This window comes from Tamandua tetradactyla (assembly GCF_023851605.1).
Source record: "Tamandua tetradactyla isolate mTamTet1 chromosome 22 unlocalized genomic scaffold, mTamTet1.pri SUPER_22_unloc_2, whole genome shotgun sequence".
Taxonomy (NCBI): domain Eukaryota; kingdom Metazoa; phylum Chordata; class Mammalia; order Pilosa; family Myrmecophagidae; genus Tamandua; species Tamandua tetradactyla.
In genome coordinates this window covers 1,862,646-1,870,515 of record NW_027518252.1, presented here as the reverse complement: position 1 = coordinate 1,870,515, position 7,870 = coordinate 1,862,646, and the positions used below count along the sequence as shown (strand labels likewise).

The window sequence follows — 7,870 nt, the reverse complement described above, 5'->3', positions numbered from 1 at the left end:
ATGGGTGGCATAGATGCCCCCATGGGGCATGGGGGCAGTGGGTCACAGGGGTTGGTGGCGGGCATGGGTGTGGCACCTTCAAAGAATGCTGCTTGGCTTGCTTCCTAAACCCCACCTCCTCATCCATGCACTCCTGAGTGCTTCTGGGCTTGCTATGTTCATAGGCACTTTATGCTCTTTGCTCTACTGGATGTTTTTCAGTTCTGTGCATCTTAATTCCTCAGGTTTTTCAACCAGGTCCTCCTCATATGTTGTAGAAGACCCTCTCAGCTCACTTGTGCCCTGGAATTGCTATCCCAGTCTCTTTTCTGTCTGTCACTTCTTTAGCTATTCCTTGGAGCACAGGTGAACTTGGCCTATCCTATTCCTCCATGTTTCCAGAAATCTCTATATTAGTTTATTTTTTAATTTTTTTGTACCCTGTCTGGTGGGGTCATAGTTCATTATTTTTCCATGTGAGTATCCCATTATTGCAGTACTGTTTGTTGAATATTTTATTTCTTTCTTTTTGTTTTGCTTGTTTGTTTGATTTTTCAGAAGTGCATGGACGGGAAATCAAACCTAGGTCTCCCATAGGGCAGGTGAGAATTCCACCACTGAACTATCCTTGAACCCCTGTATTACTTTATTGAGTTTATTATTTATTGTTTTCTGTGTTTTGCATGGACAGGCACCAGGAAATGAACCTGGCTCTCTAGCATGGCAAGCAAGAACACTTCCACTTTGCAGCCATTGCCTAACCTATGTTAGTTTATTTTTAACAACTTTTTGAGGTGTAATTTACTTATGATAAAAATCAACATTTTAAATGAATAATTCAAAATGATTCAATGGCTTTTAGTAAATTTTCTGAGGTATGTAATATTCAACAAAACCCAGTTTTAGAACTTTCCTACCACTGCATAAGATCCCTCTCATGACTGTTACAAGTGCCCTCATTCCCAAATTCTAGCTTCATGCTTCCTCTAATCTCCAGTCTGTAGGTATAGATTTCCCTTTTCTGGATACTTTATATCATCCCATTAACTGAGTAATATTATTTAATTATTTAATCATGTTCATGTACTATTTTTATAAATTAACATTTGAAAGTTCCTGCAACATTCATTATAGACATAGTTGTCTCTTTCTGTAATTATCCAACACTGAAATCAAACATCAATTTTATTTAATTGAAATTTTTGTTTAGTGAAATATGTTATCATTTGAGGTCTAATTAATAGTTACCCAAAATGAAAAATATTCATTAAATATTTCAAGGTGACCAAAAAAAATCCTCAGAACATTTCTACACATTTATTAGGGGATAGTGATTCTTTTTCATTTTGATAAATTGAAAACTTTTTGTATTATAGTTTTCCATTTAATTTATTGATTGCATGTGTAAATTCTCTAATCATTTTTCTTATGTTTTGTTAATATGCAATCTTTTCCTTTATGGATTATGATTTTATCTATATAATTTGGAGGTATTCACCCCTCTGAATATTTTAATTCTTTAATGTCATTATTTTGTATTTTTAAATGGTGTTTGTTATGTGATAGAAATGATACTATAAATATATAAATTATTGGTCAATTATCTCAAAACCAGCTACAGGATAATATATCATTCCTGCTCTGGATTAAAATGTCATCCTCAAGAACTGTCTTGGTTTAAGGGATGGCTACTATACTGATACATCTAGCCCTTCACTCTGTATTACTCTATATTGATTACTTTATATCTTAGTACATATTAACATCTAGCTGTGATTACATTCCATTCAAATTAATTTATTTTTAAATTTCTACTTATCTTTAATTTCAAATAAAATTTTAGATTTTTGCAATCTACAAAGTGATTCATATTGAATTTTGATTAGAATTGTGTTGAGTGTCATATTGAATTTTGATTAGAATTGTGTTGAGTGTAGAGATCAACCTTTGATTAAATTGTATGTAAGATATTTGTCTACTCTTTTAGGAACATAGCTTTTCCATTTATCTTTTATTTCTCTCACTAAATGCTTGCAGATTTGTTTGTTTGTTTGTTTTGCATGGGCAGGCACTGGGGATCAAACCTGGGTCTCTGGCATGGCAGGCAAGAACTTGACCTGCTGAGCCACCATGGTCCACCCAATTTTTTAATTATCTAGCAAGCACTCTAAACTCATCCATCTACAGTTGATATTTACATGGAAGAAATAATAATTGTTATTTTGAAAATCAATAAGATTTCTTCACAAAATTTTCTTAGAAGCAGCCATTTTATATTTCCCTTTTGTTGAGTTCTTCCAGATATTACTCCATTATTATTTTCTGCCACAAAAGTTTTAAATATCATAAACATATTTTCTTAGAATATAAATTGATTTATCAATTTTTGTAATATTGCAATCAATTTTTGCAAAGCATGGTTTGATACAGTTGAATTAATACACATCAATATTTGCATTTCCTTTCTTCATTATATTGTTTATATTTACAGTTTTCCTCTTTTGTAATTTAACTTATGAAAAATTTGTAACTATTCCCTGCTTTTCTCTAAGCTAAAATTATTTCTTTTCCTTAGTTACTTAATAATCTTTTCTAAAAACTTGAAATACATTCTTAATCACTTAATTTTATTCCTTCTTGTGCATTAATCTTGACTAAATTTTTAGATATGTAAGGTAATATAATTTATTATTTTATAAAGAGAATATAATTCCTCTATATGTAAGTATGTTTCTGTTTTTAAAGTTATTTTGACTATTTCTTTTTTTCTGTTACATTTCTACTTTTGTTATATCATTCTGTTATATACATTGGACAATTAATACATTTGGAATTTACTGAATTTTTTTTTAACATGGGCAGGCACCAGGAATCGAACCCGGGTCCTCTGGTGTGGGAGGCATTCTTGCCTGCTGAGCCACCGTGGCCCACCCTGGAATTTATTGAATTTTTATAACCATATTATTTAGGATCCTTTCATCTAAAGCAACAGAAAGCTAACTAAATTTAGCTTACCTAGAGGATGTTTATTAACACACAAAAACAAAATTCCCAGGTAGGTAGGATTCAGATTAATTCAGTCCAGTATGAAACTATGTCTCTGTAGGTCCCTTGACTCTGCTTTCTTCCTTGGACCAATCTATTCTGAAGCTGATGAGAAGATCGTTTCCCAAAATATTCCTGGCTTCCATCCATTTTTGTTCCCACTCCCCGTGATCTTTAACCCACACAATGACAAGGGAAATTTTTAAAAGTGTAACACCTAAGGATATTATAATGACCAAAGGACTTATCTGAACTCAGCTCCTGCCCTCTCTTCTCATTCATTTGGCACAAACCACATTGGATCTTTGGAGTTCCCAAGTTCAGCAAGCAAGCTCCCCAACTAGGGACTTTGTACAAATGTTCCCCTATGTTCTTCCTCTGTGGTAGTCACTTGGGGAATCCATTAGCATCCTTCAGGTTTGCATATCATATGGGCTTCCTGGGAAGTGCCATGGTAAATATCTTAATAAGTTTCTGTCCTTTAATTGGTTGTATTATTGTCTATTAACATATATGTACTTATTTGTAAATTATCTGTTTCTCTGTAGTAGAATTTAAGTTTCTGTGATTACAAACATTATTTGTGCACTTCTGTACTCATATAACTGAGAATAGTGAATAGTATTTATAAGACAATGAACATTTCTATTGAATGAACATTCCTATTGAATGGTAATATGTTTGGTTCATATCTCACACATGCACACATACACACATGTTCACAAATGTATGGAGTGTGTGTGTGTGTGTGTGTGTGCAGTCCATTGAAGGACCACTAGCAAAGTTGTCCTTATTCACATTCATTTCAACTTGCACATTTGGTCATTTGGAAGCCTATTTTTGGCAAGGAAGGATGGGATTCCCTAAGGTAAATTAAGGCTGATTTGGGGATTGTAGTTTTGGATATTTTCCCCTGAGGCTGAGGGAGGGGCAAAACCCTGACCAAACTAAAATTATTTTAGGAAGAAAGAAGGGAAAAATAAATGTTGTGCAAGAAACAATAGTATTACTAAAATCAGTCTCTTTGAGTATCGCATAGTTTAAACAAGATGGGGAATATTTAACAAGGAATATTTGACCATGTATCTTTTCCATTTGATTTTTGTAAATGCATGTCTAATTTCTGAGAATGAGAAAATAGAGACATTTTTATTGCTCTGTAACAACACTAGCTTTTTCTAGTAACAATGCCAAATTTAGTAAAGTGTGTTCTGGATCACAGCATAGGAAACATGATCTGTCAGACCTTAAGACACTACATTAGAAGGTTCTCCACAAAAGCCTTTTTTTCATATGGTTCATGGGTGTACTATGGGAAAAGCACATTAGGGGTCTGAGGAACATATTTTACATATCAGAGTGTAATTTAATGTAGAGTATTATATCTGTTTTTGGCTCAGCATTAACACTGCATTATGTCTATGGTGCAGGAGATATAATTTATTTAATAACTTCTTCAGAGGTCATGTGACTGAGACCATCTGGTTATGTTTCCTATGATTTCGGTATTTTTTATTTTATGCTAATGTTTTATTTTGATGTTTTTCCAGTTTCACAGAAAAGTTAGAAGCATAGAACAAGTAGCTAAATGTTTAACTTTGCTTTATGTATTATATGCACATACATTTTTGTGAACCATCCAATAGCTTATCAGAGACATTGTGCTTTTTTCTCATTAAATAAATAATAATGTACTTCCTAAGATCAAGGCCATTATTTTATGATTCCAAGTACAATTTTTTTTGGTGCATGGTCTGGGGATTGCAGCCAGGTCTCCCACATGGAAGCTGAGCATTCTACCACTTCATCCCCCATGCACCCCCCAAGTACAGTTTTGGAATCAGGAAAGTTGACATTGATACAATGATTATATCTATCCTGACTCTATATTCAAACTATATCAAATGACCCGATGTTGTCCTCTATATGAATTTTTTTCATGTTCAGGAATAAAGTTCAGGATCTTAGATGATTTTAGTGTTCATGTGTTTTCAGTCTCATTTAAATGTCAGAGTTTTTTATTCTTTATTTGCTTTCCTTGGCCTTGGATTTTGTTGGACCATACAGAGTAGTTATTTCATTTCATAGAATGTTCTGTAATATATATTCATCTGAACTTTTCCTAATGATTATATTCAAGTAGAGCATTTTGGGAGGAATGTTACAGAATTAATGTATATCTTATTGTCTCATATTAGAAGACATATAATGTTGATTTGTCCCAATTTTAGTGTTACTAACTATGATCACCTAGTTTACATGATATCCATCAGGGCTATCCACTGTGAAGTTACTGTTTCCCCTGTGTAATTCATAATTAATTTATAGGGAACTACTCTGAGATGATATAAATACCTTGTTCTATACATACTTCTATATTACAGTATCATGTTCAATGTATAGATGTCTCAAAATAAAGGTCTTGATACTAAATCAGATTGGTCTTATTTATGCTTATAATGTGTTTGATCAATATTAACACCTTTCTCAGATTCCACCTTATCCTCCAAAAAATTAGTATCAGTTCTTGTGAAAGTGCATGAATCAATATTTATTACTTGAAATTCTGTTTGGTGAAGAATTTCATCCTTTCTGCATTGTATTAATATAATATTTTATTTATGTCAGTGAGCAATATAATCACTGCTATTATTATTATTATCATTCCCACTATTATTTATTTGTCTTACACATGATACCAAAAGACACCGCACAAATGCAAACATTCCTATAGCAATCATTCCGGTCTGTGTATTTAATGAGTAATTCACAATTTCATCACATAGCTGCATATTCATCATCATGATCATTTCCTGGAACATTTGAAACTATTGAGAAGGAGAAATAAAGAGTAAACAGAAAGATGTATACACACAATACCCATTAACCCCTCCCTTTCTTTCATCACTAGCATTTCCAGGTAAAATTGATGTTAACATTTGTTCCCCCCTTTATTCATTTTTGTTCCATATGTTCTATCTGTCTGTTGACAAGGTAGATAAAAGGATCATCACAAACAGGGATTGGCCTCCGCCTGCCAGAAGCCCGGGACCATCAGAGCAGTGAGGCACCAGACCCTCCCTGGGGTTCCCTGCCCCACGAGTGCTGTCACCACTGCGTGGGCTGGGGTCAGATCAGTGGGCTGGGCCTCATGCTCACCTACACCTCCCACAGACCCTCCCCCAAAACTGACTGCAACAGACCTTTGTGACACAGGGGATGTGACCCCTGTCATTTTTTCTTTTTGTTTTCTTCTTTTATTTTCTTTTTTTAAATACCAAAGAACAGCAAACTGATGAAAACATTCCTATTTTGATCATTCTGTTCTACGTGTATGAGTAATTCACAATATCATCACATTGTTGCATATTCATCATCATGATCATGTCTTCGAACGTTTACATCTATTGAGAAAATGAAATAAAAAGAAAATAGAAAAAATTTATACATAGTATACCCCTTATCCCTCCCTTTCATTGATCACTAGCATTTCCAACTAAATTTATTTTAACATTTCCCCCTATTATTTATTTTTATTCCATATGTTCTTCTAGTCTGTTGACAATGTAGAAAAAAGCAACATCAGACACAAGGTTTTCACAATCACACCATCACATTGTGAAAGCTAAATCATTATACAATTATCTTCCAGAAACGTGGCCACTGGAACACAGCTCTACATTTTCTGGCACTTCCCTCCTGCCTCTCCAATACATCCTGCCAGTCATTGTCTTTTGTTGCTCACAGGGTCCTTGCCTCTCTCAACCAACTCTGCAGCCTGTGGAACAGAGAGATTACCATGACTCTATACATAATGCTCCATAGATATTTTGCACTTCTTATGAATTCTGTTATTTAAAAACTTAGAATAAAATAGATTTAAGTTTTGTTCATATTTGATAGGTTCCTAAATTTAATCTATCTCCATTTAAATATTTTCAACACATATACTTTTGCGTTTCTTTAAATATTTGATATTGAGCAATGAATTTCTGCAACCATTTTTTGAACTCACACCTCATAATTTATGCATTGTTTTGGAATAGATTTTCCAAATTGTTAAAATGTTTTGGATAATGTTCATATGGTGTTGAAGTGAAGGCAAGAAATATCACATACCAAACACCATTGATCAGTACTTTAACATGTACCTATACATTTCAGGCAATTTCAAATTACTGGAAAATGCCAACCTGGAAGAAAGTATTGAGTATTTTGAGTAAGAAAATTCAATTCAAATGGCCTTTTTGTATTTACCTCTATACAAATACCTTTACCAAGCAATAAAGTATTTAGTATTGGGTCACAACTGCTGAATAAAGACATGATAATATAGCACTGCATCCATATAAAATCTGCTTTACTTATTGAAGAGTGGACTTTACATATTTATCCCTTGACACATAACATCCTTTCTTTTTCTGATACTTTTACTGAGATATATTCAGGCCATTTCAACCCCATGATTCCAGGCCTTGGTGAATTCCATTCCACAATGGGATTCCCATTCCAATGAGGAGTTGTGTCCCTCATTGCTAGGGGGATTTACACCCCTAGGGTCATGTCCCATGTAGAGATGAGGGCAATGAGTTCACCTGCTGAGTTAGCTTAGAGAGGGAGGGTACATTTGAACAACAAAAGAGGTTTTCCAGAGGTGATACTTAGAATAAGTTTCATAGCAGTGAGCCCCAAGATGTAAGGCTCAGCCTATTGAATTCATTGTTCCCACTTCTTGTGAGAATATCGGAAATACACCTGGGGAAGTTTTATAGTTCCTCCTTCCTTCCAAGACCAAAAAGGAGAATTTGAAAATACTATTATATCCTCTCTCCAAATTACTCTAGAA

The 7,870-nt window shown here is 33.9% G+C and overlaps 1 protein-coding gene across 1 annotated transcript in view; it reads right to left on the bottom strand.

The window, feature by feature from the left end:
- Positions 1 to 5,700: 5,700 nt before the first annotated feature.
- Positions 5,701 to 7,870, bottom strand: part of LOC143672955 (cadherin-4-like) — a 233,701-nt gene continuing 231,531 nt past the window's right edge. Inside the window, exon 4 of the transcript XR_013170113.1 lies at positions 5,701 to 6,802. The gene's annotated coding sequence lies outside the window, so the exon portion shown is untranslated. The remainder of the gene's footprint in view (positions 6,803 to 7,870) is intronic.